Raw genomic sequence first — 13,410 nt, forward strand, 5'->3', positions numbered from 1 at the left:
AGAGAGACTCTACAGAAGCTGAAGACGTTTGAGGATAGCCAAGAACCCATCCCATAGAGGGGGACTAGTAACATTTATCTGTTCTCTTCACAAGTGTTATTATTAAATTATTCTTTGCATATCTGGTTTCCATTGGATGTTTTGGGATTATTACTCTTTCTTTCACTATTTAACTATGATTGCAGCATAGATCAGAATTTTGGTAGGTTTTGTTTCTATCAATAGTTGCAGATCTACAATGTTTAGCAGGCATTTCTATTGTTGAGATTGTTTGTCATCCACAATCTTAAGTGGGTTCTTTTCATACATCATTGAGAAGAAAACACTACAACAATGTTGGGAGGAGGTCTCAATGTATTTAATCACAGTTTTACCCAAGTCTAAAGGAAAGAGTGTCATCATGGTGGTAGTTGATAGACTTACCAAGTATGCACACTTTTTTGCATTATCTCATCCTTTTAGAGCCAGTATAGTTGCTTTTGAACTTATGGAAACAATTCAAAACCTACGTGGAAACCCAAAGATCATTGTAAGTGACATAGATCCCATTTTCACTGGAATTTTTGGATGGAAATATTTCCTTGTCTTGGTACTAAATTAGCTCATATCTCATCTTATCATCCTCAATCTAACTGGAAAACTAAGATAGTGAAAAAATGTTTGGAAGGATATATTCATTGCTTTTTATTTGATAAACAAATACAATGGATCAAGTGTTTACCTCTAGTTGAACGGTGGTATAACACTTCCTTCCATATTGTAGTAAAAATGGCCCCATTTATGGCACTTTATGGATATCATCCACCATCCATCACATCATCTTTAAGAGAAAATTCTAAGGTTCAAGTAGTGGAATATCACATCGAGCATCAACAACAAGTTCTCCAACTCTTAAAGGATAACCTCACTATGGCACATAATCGAATGAAACAACATGCATATCAACATCGCAGTGAAAAAAGAATTGATGTAGGTGACTAGGTATTTTTACAATTACAACAATACAAACAGATATCCCTCAAGTAAGCTAAGAAGGAAAATAAATTATCACCAAAGTACTATTGTCCTTACAAGGTGTTGCAATATATTGGTACTATGGCATACAAATTGGAGTTTCCTACATCTTCCCAAGTACATATTTTTCCATGTTTCGTGCTTAAAGAAGGTTATTGGTGACAAGCTCCCAGTTCAAACAGTGTTTCCAGAACTTGAAAAGGAAGGAAAAATCATATTTGAGCCTGAAGCAGTCATGAAAACAATAACCTAATAGCTATGGAATCGATTATTTTAGAGTATCTCATTAAGTGGAAGAACTTACCCACTAAAGATTCCACATGGGAGGATGAGAATTTTATATAGAAGCATTTAGAACTACTCAAGAGTTGAGGAAAACAATTTTTTGAAGGAGAGGGTCATGTTAGGTCCCTATAATGCTAGTGTATTCCTCTTATTTCTATTATTAGTGTATCCCCCTATTGTTATTGTTGTGCCCCATAGAAGCCCAATATTGTTATTATTGTGCCCATACATTATTATTGTTATGTAGGATATGATTATATTGTGACCCCTTAGACTCGTAATACCAAGGAGGTCTTATCATTTGTATGATCCAAGAATTATTCATTTATGTAATGTAAATGAGGTTTCCCTCTTGAAGAGGATAATATTTAAGTCGTTGATCTATCTTTTCTATGAGTTGGTTGCATAACAGTGTGCTAGAACTAATTTTAATAATATGAAAAAATGTGATACATACATTAGTTTAGTGAACTCACTTAAATGTGACACTTTCGATCATAAGAAAACATGAAATGGCACTTGCAAATGCAAACAACCTTAAAAATGACACATTCCAAAGAAAAGATAACATGAAAAATACACTTATTAAAGTGAAAGCAAGTCAGAACGACAACCACGAATGTGGAATAGACACATGTGAAAGCAAAATTGTGTAAAAGATGAAAATTGAGAAAACTCACAAAAATAGAAGTACAAACGCAACCAAAGTGAGGGAGACTGTCAACGAAAGTGCGTCGTGACTTTCAACGTGAGTTGAATATCGCATAGGCACGATCTTAATGGATGATGCTATGCTTGTTTAATCTTGCATAAAGAAAGTGCACTCATGAGTTCAACCAGGATTGTGCATGTGTGAAGAAGTGAATTTGATAAGTATAACTTGAGAAGAAGATGTAAGCATATTGTAAAACATCAATCAACCATGAAGGGATTATGGAACAATAGATGGTAAGATTCTCAGTAGGCCCCAAAATTCAAGTGTAAGCAAAATTTTGGAGGGTGTTGATCACATCGTCAATAGATCCAAAATTCCAAACTACATGTGTGAGAGTTGATGAAGTGTAGTTATACTAATATTTTTTGGGTTTTATTCCCTTATGCCCATTTTTACAGGTTTCCATGAATTCCTTTTGGATTTTATTTTCAACCTACAATAGCATGGAAATTGGGAATCCAATTGATATAGTATTTGTTTCACTGGCTTCTAGACATCACACAAGTTCTAGAACTAGGGTTTTATTTAATGGGATGCAATGAAAAAATATCATGCTAAGGGGATTAACTTTGAAATTCAATGGATTAGAAATTAAGATAGAGTGTGATTGGGTTTGGAATGGCATGTAAGGTGAAAAATTTTAGTTCTTTTAATGCATTTATATTTTTAGTTGTTATGGACCTTGCATCTTAAAATGGACTAGAAACCAATAATTACAAATGACTTCAAGGGGTGATACCTCATTTTACAAAGACTACAATGTACAAGACAAGATTTTATGATCCTTAAGACTAGGTATTCTTGCATACACACTTCACAAATCCCCACAACAGTGGTGCTGGAGTCTCCCTCTCAGCAGTGTGCACTCACTTGAGCAGTTTTGTGATCTCATTGAATCTACTTTCCATCATTTTGATCCAGAACCTCTTGACAAAAAACTGTTACAACAACAGAAGGCCCCACATGAATCGCCTGTGGAATTTTGTGACCTCTTCCATGTGTTGCAGTTTCAAGATCCAAAAAGTCAGATGAAATTCTAGTATCTCATGGATAGATTTGAGTACTATCTTACCATATCTGTTAATCCTAAAATAAATTTCAAGCCCAAGCCCTGCTAAGCATACTTCGGTAATGGAGCTACGCAATCACAGACGGGCACGATCGGTGTCACAAGTGACTATCTGTTGTCCCCTCATCAAACAGCTCCACCACTTCAAAGTGATGTGGGATAATAGGCACACACATCCGTTCAATTGTCACATCCTCCCAACATCACTTCTCTCATTTTTCGCACAAATTTGGTTGTGAAGCCCATGGTTTGTCACATGTCTGTTTTACCCCAACCTCGATCTTCGTGTTATGTTGATCATCTAGATTTCACTGTCTTGTGTTCTTCCATTCTTAACTCTACACTTGTAGTGAACAAGGATCAAGCCATTGACGAAGTTGACGTTGCACAACCAACCTGTGCTATCGTTCATGAAGAGTATGACTGGGAGCTTGAGCATCAACCTTCGACAAAGGATGACTCCCTTCTGTCTAAGCCTCCTCTGTTCTTTCCTGATATCTTTGGTGATTTTTTCATTCTTGATTTCGCATGTGTGTCTTCATCTACGGATGCACCCATTTTTTATCATTCACAGAACACACCAGATGTCAATCCATCATCTGAAAACGGAGAGGACAAACCATTCGTTGAAAATCCACTTGATTTTTCATCTACTTTTTCTGGAAACACAAAGGGTAAGTTTTTTCGCTTCTCATATACCCCTCTGTTTGATTCATCAGATCATGAGGATGCCAAAGAAATTATTTATTTTTCTAATCGTAGTTGTCGTGATCTATTTACCCCCGTATTCGATCACGACGTTGGTTCTATCGCAGTTGATTTTTCCAATCCACTTGTTTATGATGATCTATCTGTCAACGAAGTTGAAACCCCACAGATTGTCGAGGCACTTCAGCCCAAGCTGATGGTTATGTTAGGCCCTCATTATCCTAAGGTTTCTTTCACATCCAATCAGGAAATTCTTGAAACACCCAAGGCTCCTCATCACTCATCTGTATGTATTGAAGATCAATCTCACACATAGATTATTCTCCCTCCACTCGAACTACATTATCCCATCGCTCAATTGGAAGAATCTTACATAGCAAGCACACATGCACGACACAAGTTGTCTTTGTTTCTTTCATTTGCTTGCATGTCACATTCAAGAGTATGTGCATGCTTAACAGCTACACATAATGTCACACAGCACCATGGTAAGTCCACAGATTGCATGTCATACACTTGCACTCATGTATGTTCTGTGGACACATTTAAACTTGAAGTGTGTTTGTATTCATTGTTATATCTTTCATGTTTGTTGGTTTGCACAGCTGTGTTGTTCACGAACAATGCCTTCATCAACATGGGTTGACCAATGCGCCAGCAGTTGCATTAGAAGTATCACTTCACATGAGTAGACCCATGCACCATTAGCTTCGGAGTAGGAGTAGTGTTTTCTTTTGGTTTGTTTGCTTGCATGCATGTTTCCTTCTTACTTCGCATGTTTGTTTTTTTTCTTGCTTGTTTGCTTACTCACTTTTCTTATGAATTTACTTCTTGTTTTGGTTTTTTTTCTTGTTTGTTTTCTTGTTTAGGTCCATAGGTTAGTTTCACATGAAATTGTGTGTGAATCTTGAAACAAGCTAGGTAAGTATAAGAGGACTTGTGCAGTTATCCTACTTGGTTATATATCGTCCTGCCTCTATATGAAAAACTTGTTGTCTTCAGTCCATGATACATCGATGGAAAATACATACTGTTCAAAGTGAACCTCGATGAAAACACAACACTTGTGCACTAACTAGTGTCACCTACGCTAGTCAGTTGTTTTTGGGTTAATCCTTGGAAGCTTAGTCAAGTAGAGTAAGGTGAGTGGGAAAAACTTAACAACAATGTCAGAGGTATATATAAAATACTTCTCTGAAGGAACAACCTCTTCTTCTCTCAATAAGTCGAGGTCCCTCTTCCGCCTCTGAAATAAATAAGTGCTATGCACAGTTACAAAAAAATAAAAATGAACAAAATGAAAAAGTGAAAATTAAAAAAAAAATGAAAAAATCATAAGGTGAAAGAAGAGAAAGGCTTCCAATGCAGAGAGGTGATGCAAGTAACTCCGATAGGGTATTGACTAGGCTCCTTGGCAGCGGAACAATGCTTGTGTTCCTATCAAATTCGACTCACAGCCTGTTGGGCCCAGAAACCATGCAATCCAGTCAAACTAGCCTTCCTCAAGAAAATTGTGTTATCTGGCCCAACATAGCAGCTTATCCCAGAAATTGTGCAATTTTGGGCAGTAGTCAGTTGCTCCTCCCAGAAATTACGCAATCCTTCTGGATAGCGAGCCCATCTTCCTCGCAAAAATTGCCCAAAAAGCCCTCTCAGTCAAGCAGGTTGTTGCATCTGCTTTCAGGTTGACCGGTTCCCTCCGTGACTGAGAAAACTTGACTTGCATGCATGGGTTTCTTTTTCCCGAAATAGAAAAGAAACTACATGAAAAAGCATCCATATATTTTAGGGATCTATTTTTAGCAACTAGAGGTTACATGCAAAGATCATTTTAGAAAATTTACTCCAAGTGTCGCTTTTTCCTAGATTTGTGCCATGCACGTCATGAGCTTTCAACTTATTTATTCGATGCTTCAGAGCTCATTCTTCACATCGATCTTGGAGCTCTGACATCTCACAATACATCCAGGAGTCTTCAGAATATTTAGCTGACCTATTTCTAGGTAAGTCCGCTTTACTTGTCTTTTGCAACATTTATGTTTCTTTTTGTGTTTTGGTTTGTGTGAATGTTGTCTGCTTGATTTCTGTGAGCGCTTGCTATCATTTGCATGCATGTTAGCCTGTACAAGCATCATTTTGGTTTTCATTTGCATCTCACTATCGTCGCATGCATGACACTGTTTTGCATGAACGGTCACCGATTCAGGCAACTTGTTTCACACACATTCATGTTGTTCCATTTTCTGAATCTCGCTTTCGTTGTTTGCATGCACGATCATTCACTCCTACTTACACTCAGTATCACCATGCATTCACATCTTCATATGCTTTCAGTTGCCATTGACAAGTCTGGGAAACCTTGTCCCGGACTCTTCCTTGCCGAAAAAACATTACGCAATTATGAGAGGGAAGGCTTTACCTTCCTCCTAGAAAATGTTAAAATATGGCTAGTCAGTGCCCTCTTGTATTGCTTTGCACACTTTTGAGAGGTAGTGACTATTGGCCCAGAAAATTATGCAATGCGGTCCTTGGGCCTGCATAACTTGCCTGCTGAAATTGCGCATTACGTAATCTCAACACCCAGTAGGCCATTCTAGATTGTGCATTGTGCAATTCCAGTAGTCAACCAGGTGCTCAATAGTCTAGACTGCCTTTTGCATAGTTTCGGCAGTCAGTCTCCTAGCCTCTTAGTGAAAATTGGGCAATCCTTGCCAGCAATTCCCCCGGTATGTTTCATGTCATCCCTCAAGTTTTCTTTGGTTTTAAATGATAGATTTCTTGCCATGAATGTCGTCGTGTATCCAAATAGAGAAAGTTTTCATTCCTCTCTCGGAAGTTCAGGATCAATGGCCTCCAAGAGAGACGGGTCAAAGGACACCAATGGAAGTGCAACTAGAGCAGTAGTTGAGTGAGTGTCTACGTGTTTTTCGATTTATGAAGACACCAAGCTGGTGTAGAGCTATAAAAAGGGTCTCTTTCACCTCTAATTACCTCACATTAATATGTCAATCCGAGAACGTTTGGTTATTTCAAAGAGTGACTCAATCCGAGGCTATTTGTCAGAGCAATGCTAGTAGTGCAGCGTCCTACAAAAACACAAGAGTAAACTAATGCTCGTCTATGACTAAGTTCCTTCAAATGACTAAAGCACACACTCTTAAAATTAACCAACTTTATCAGTCAAGGGTTCGACAGCAGTAGTCCATCCCTTTGGAAACTGATGGAAAGGAAACTAGAGCATGGATCACGGGTCTGGGAGCAAGGCAGTAAATGCAGAGGCTCACTACAGCCACAGATCGTCTCTCACACCAAATGCGAGTAAATGAAACGACAGATAAAAATGGAATGGAAAATAGGAAATTAAACAGCAAATCTAGAAAGGAACAACAATGCTTAAAATGGAACAACAATTCTGAAATGGAACAGCAATCACTATAACTAAACCTCGCGAGTAATAATCAAACTTTATCCTATCAACTCAAATGCTCTCATTGTAATCAAAACTCCAATCTTTCATTCTCCAAGCAAATCATGCAACCAACTAAAGGAACAGCAATAACTCTCAATTATGGAACAGCATGTGAAAATCATACACACATAACACTCTAAAGAAGTAATCTGATTTAATACCAATCATCAACAGGAATTATAACTGTGTTTCAAAATGGAACAGCATGAATTCTGAATCATAAAGAACACACCTTTCAGATAATTACCTTAACACACATACTCAGCATAGAAGCTTCATAACACAAGGATCACGCTGTTCAGTTAATTCTAATAAGATTTCATCCACTCTGAAAGTATTGATAATATAATGCAGAGTCAATGGAAAGAACATTAATGAACGAATCTTAGCAGAGCATGCGATGTAACTTATAAAGCATATCAGATTACCAACTAGTGACGATAATCAAACCGCGTAGAAATCAAATCATAGTGATACATAAGCAAGTGTCCTCCGGGGTCGGGCCCTTAGCCTCAAGGGTACACCGATTTAAGCTAATCCAGACGTGAAGATGAGATAATCACCAAGTTTATATTAATGCATAAAACAGAAAGTACAATGAGCCAAGTTCAATGAGACTCGATGATCAAAGTTCAATCTTTAACAAAAAGTTACATAAAAGCATCTCCTCCAAGACTAACAGGGCCGTCCCTTTATATAAGGGTAACAGCGGAGATGTCTAAGTGATAAGATAAATAAAGCAGCGATCCCTCAGGATCGAAGATCCTGAGGGATTCGCAAAACTGTTAATCCCTAATCACTTCTTTCTCCTCCGCCGAGCTGGTGCCTTCTCCTCCTTTTCCGAACCAGTTTGCTTCAACTTGCTTTGCCTCTTCTGCACTCGGTCCTTCGTCAAAGGGGCAACAGTTACCTTGTTCTTATCTTCCTCTTTGGAACAACAGCTCCTCGTTTTTACCCTTTCCTGCACAGGAGAATGACAACTATCAGCGGATAAGTCTTGCATACTAATTCCACATATTTTATCACAATTTTCTATTGTTTTCCACATTCATGATGTAAAAGATTCATAAGTCCTACTGAAAAGCCACTGAAATGATCATTAAAAACATACCTTTTTAGTACTCCACACACCCCCCTGCTTACCCTGTTTCATGCCCTCATGAAAACGTTGTAGTTGACATGCAAAGTAGTGAAAGAGTAGGCTAGAGAAGGAATCTCATGCAAAGGCCTACAGCCATGGTGAGTGACTAGGTGGTCAAAGAACTGGCCTGTTTGACCCTTAGGCATCTCATATAGGGCTTGATATCCGGGTGCAGGGTGCTAGATAATTGGATTGCGGAATCTATATCCTAACCAGGATGGTCCTGCCCTCAAAATGCTTTCGCCATAGAGGTTCAAACGATTGGTAGCTAATTGAAAATTCTCATACTTAAATGGCTCCCTGAGCTGGATGTTTGGATTAGAGGTTCGGTACCGGAATTTGGCTGCATCAATGGCGAGGTCTTTGATAGAAAGAAAATATTCTAAACTTTGTCAAATGAGTGCCTCGTGCATGGGTCCTAACGTTTCGATGACACTTGGAGTTTTCATAAGGTTTCTATGTGCTTTCCATAGCCGTACTGGGTCCCTAGGCTCAGCCCTTACCCACAAGTCTAGGCCATTTTCCTTTCTCTGGAAAGTGTTATAGGCTTTGAGCCATTTAATCTGATTAACCCCGAATGAGATGAATGCTTGCAATTGAATGTCCCCAACAAAAGGGCCAGGGTTCAACTCAGTCTCCTAGTCTAGTACGAGGTTATGCAAATAGAATTCACATAGCAATCTCTGGACCTTCACTCCATAATGTTTACATTTTGGGGAAGGTGCTATCTCTCTACCCTCAATTATTGCAATTAATTCTTTCCAGCTGCTTTGCTGCTGGGTGAGACTATGACTAACTATTGGTCGGATTAATCCATGGTGGCTGACAACTGACTCTACATGCTGTGCCTTTTTCAGGCTTCGTGCGGCGTCATGGAGTAAGGAATTCAAAAGTGTAGGAAGGTTTACAGAGCATTTCTGCTTTGATACAGCTAAGAATTTAAGGTGTCGTGGCCTTGCCACGTCTTTTCTCCCCTCGCAGGTGATGTAGCTTTGCACTGTTCTCGCTAATTCTGCCCAGGGTTCTCCTAGCATTGCTAGCAGGACTCCCTTCCCTTTAATTGTTAGGCTCTGGCCTTCGTCCTGGAAAATTTCCATGATCTTCTGGAGTCTTTCCTTCTTCAATGTCCATATAGGTCCGGTGGCTGGTAATCCCGAGACCTCGGCAATTATATCGTCGATGACTGCTATTCGCTTCCCCCGCACCGTGGAGTGATTCGCCTGTAGGTTCTACAGAAATTCCATCGCTATTGTTTCATTGGACTCCTTCAAGCGACTAAGATAAGTCAGCCACCCTGCTCTTTCCAGGATCTCCCGAGCAGCAGCGGAGACTATCAACTCCTGTGGTTCGCTTCGAACTGCCCTGCCTCCCATGGTTTCACTGTGGACTCTCAATGGAACAGTAGCTGCTTGTGCTGTTTGAAACACAGAGAGGGTAGTAATCGTCGGATTTAGAAAAAAACACAGAGTATGCAACAGAAATGAGTTATGAACAGCAACTTGTATAGAAAAAAAAGAAATGTCATGCCGTTAAACCGTGCCATTTCCTGGTATGCTATCTTTCCCGAATAGTGAGCTGACACATAACCCGGGGAATCATGAGGTGAACCTCCCCCCCTATAAAAAGGTTCTCTTTCACCTCTAATTACCTCACATTAATATGTCAATCCGAGAACATTTGGTTATTTCAAAGAGCGACTCAATCCGAGGCTATTTGTCAGAGTAATGCTAGTAGTACAGTGTCCTACAAAAACACAAGAGTAAACTAATGCTCGTCTATGACTAAGTTCCTTCAAATGACTAAAGCACACACTCTTAAAATTAAGCAACTTTATCAGTCAAGGGTCTGACAGCAGTAGTCCATCCCTTTGGAAACTGATAGAAAGGAAACTAGAGCATGGATCACGGGTTTGGGAGCAAGGCAGTAAATGCAGAGGCTCACTACAGCCATAGATCGTCTCTCACACCAAATGCAAGTAAATGAAACGACAGATAAAAATGGAACAACAAATAGGAAATTAAACAGCAAATCTAGAAAGGAACAGCAATGCTTAAAATGGAACAACAATTCTGAAATGGAACAGCAATCACTATAACTAAACCTCGCGAGTAATAATCAAACTTTATCCTATCAACTCAAATGCTCTCATTGTAATCAAAACTCCAATCTTCCATTCACCAAGCAAATCATGCAACCAACTAAAGGAACAACAATAAATCTCAATTATGGAACAGCATGTGAAAATCATACGCACATAACACTCTAAAGAAATAATTTGATTTAATACCAATCATCAACAGGAATTATAACCGTGTTTCAAAATGGAACAGCATGAATTCTGAATCATAAAGAACACACCTTTCAGATAATTACCTTAACATACATACTCAGCATAAAAGCTTCATAACACAAGGATAGCGCTATTCAGTTAGGTCTAATAAGATTTCATCCACTCTGAAAGTATTGATAATATAATGCAGAGTTAATGGAAAGAACATTAATGAACGAATCTTAGCAAAGCATGCGATGATAAGCAAACCACGCAGAAATCAAATCATAGTGATACAGAAGCAAGTGTCCTCCGGGGCCGGGCCCTTAGCCTCAAGGGTACACCACTTTAAGCTAATCCAGACGCGAAGATGAGATAATCACCAAGTTTATATTAATGCATAAAACAGAAAGTACAATGAGCCAAGTTCAACGAGACTCGATGATCAAAGTTCAGTCTTTAACAAAAAGTTACATAAAAGCATCTCCTCGAAGACTAACAGGTCCGTCCCTTTATATAAGGGTAACGGCGGAGATGTCTAGGTGATAAGATAAATAAAGCAGCGATCCCTCAGGATCGAAGATCTTGAGGGATTCGCAAAACTGTTAATCCCTAATCACTTCTTTCTCCTCCGCCGAGCTGGTGCCTTCTCCTCCTTTTCCGTACCGGTTTGCTTCAACTTGCTTTGCCTTGTCTGCACTCGGTCCTTCGTCAAAGGGACAGCAGTTACCCTGTTCTTATCTTCCTCTTTGGAATAGTAGCTCCTCGTTTTTACCCTTTCCTGCACAGGAGAATGACAACTATTAGCAGATAAGTCTTGCATACTAATTCCACATATTTTATCACAATTTTCTATTGTTTTCCACATTCATGATGTAAAAGATTCATAAGTCCTACTGAAAAGCCACTGAAATGATCATTAAAAACATACCTTTTTAGTACTCCACACACACCCCTGCTTACCCTATTTCATGCCCTCATGAAAACGTTGTAGTTGACATGCAAAGCAGTGAGAGAGTAGGCTGGAGAAGGAATCTCATGCGGAGGCCTACAGCCTTGGTGAGTGACTAGGTAGTCAAAGAACTTGCCCGTTTGACCCTCAGGCATCTCATATAGGGCTTGATATCTGGGTGCAGGGTGCCAGATAATTGGACTACGGAATCTATATCCTAACCAGGATGGTCCTGCCCTCAAAATTCTTTCGCCATAGAGGTTCAAACGATTGGCAGCTAATTGAAAATTCTCATACTTAAATGGCTCCCTGAGCTGGATGTTTGGATTAGAGGTTCGGTACCGGAATTTGGCTGCATCAATGGCGAGGTCTTTGATAGAAAGAAAATATTCTAAACTTTGTTGAATGAGTGCCTCGTGCATGGGTCCTAATGTTTCGATGACACCTGGAGTTTTCATAAGGTTTCTATGTGCTTTCCATAGCCGTACTAGGTCCCTAGGCTCAGCCCTTACCCACAAGTCTAGGCCATTTTCCTGTCTCTGGAAAGTGTTATAGGCTTTGAGCCATTTAATCTGATTAACCCCGAATGAGATGAATGCTTGCAATTGAATGTCCCCAACAAAAGGGCTAGGGTTCAACTCAGTCTCCTGGTCTAGTACGAGTTTATGCAGATAGAATTCACATAGCAATCTCTGGACCTTCACTCCATAATGTTTACGTTTTGGGGAAGGTGTTGTCGCTCTCCCCTCAATTATTGCAATTAATTCTTTCCAACTGCTTTGCTGCTGGGTGAGACTATGACTAACTATTAGTCAGATTAATCCATGGTGGCTGACAACTGGCTCTACATGCTGTGCCTTTTTCAGGCTTTGTGCGGCGTCATGGAGTAAGGAATTCAAAAGTGCAGGAAGGTTTACAGAGCATTTCTGCTTTAAAACAACTAAGAGTTTAAGGTGTCGTGGCCTTACCACATCTTTTCTCCCCTCGCAGGTGATGTAGCTTTGCACTATTCTCGCTAATTCTGCCCAGGGTTCTCCTAGCGTTGCTGGCAGGACTCCCTTCCCTTTAATTGTTAGGCTTTGGCCTTCGTCCTGGAAAATTTCCATGATCTTCTGGAGTCTTTCCTTCTTCAATGTCCATACAAGTTCGGTGGCTGGTAATCCCGAGACCTCGGCAATTATATCGTCGGTGACTGCTATCCGCTTCCCCCGCACTATGGAGTGATCCTCCTGTAGGTTCTGCAGAAATTCCATCGCTACTGTTTCATTGGACTCCTTCAGGCAACTAAGATAAGTCAGCCACCCTGCTCTTTCAAGGATCTCTCGAGCAGCAGCGGAGACTATCAACTCCTGTGGTTCGCTTCGAACTGCCCTGCCTCCCATGGTTTCACTGTGGACTCTCAATGGAAGAGCAGCTGCTTGTGCTGTTTGAAACACAGAGAGGGTAGTAATCGTCGGATTTAGAAAAAAACACAGAGTATGCAATAGAAATGAGTTATGAACAGCAACTTGTATAGAAAAAATAGAAATGTCATGTCGTTAAACCGTGCCATTTCCTGGTATGCTATCTTTCCCAAATAGTGAGCTGACACATAACCCGGGGAATCATGAGGTGAACCTCCCCCCCGCAATGCGATAGGCTGCCCCAGCCATCAAAGAAAGGAGCGGCACCCCGATCTATAGCCAAGTCATAAAGGAACAGCGTATGAAAATATGCCATGTTTAGAAAAAACAACGGTTTTCCGAAATCGAGGCGTAAAGTTAGATCGCGTATTATGTAAGAGGCTGC

The sequence above is a fragment of the Pinus tabuliformis genome, chromosome 6 (genome assembly GCF_031772625.1).
Source record: "Pinus tabuliformis cultivar Carrire ecotype Pingquan chromosome 6, CPIR1, whole genome shotgun sequence".
Lineage (NCBI taxonomy): Eukaryota > Viridiplantae > Streptophyta > Pinopsida > Pinales > Pinaceae > Pinus > Pinus tabuliformis.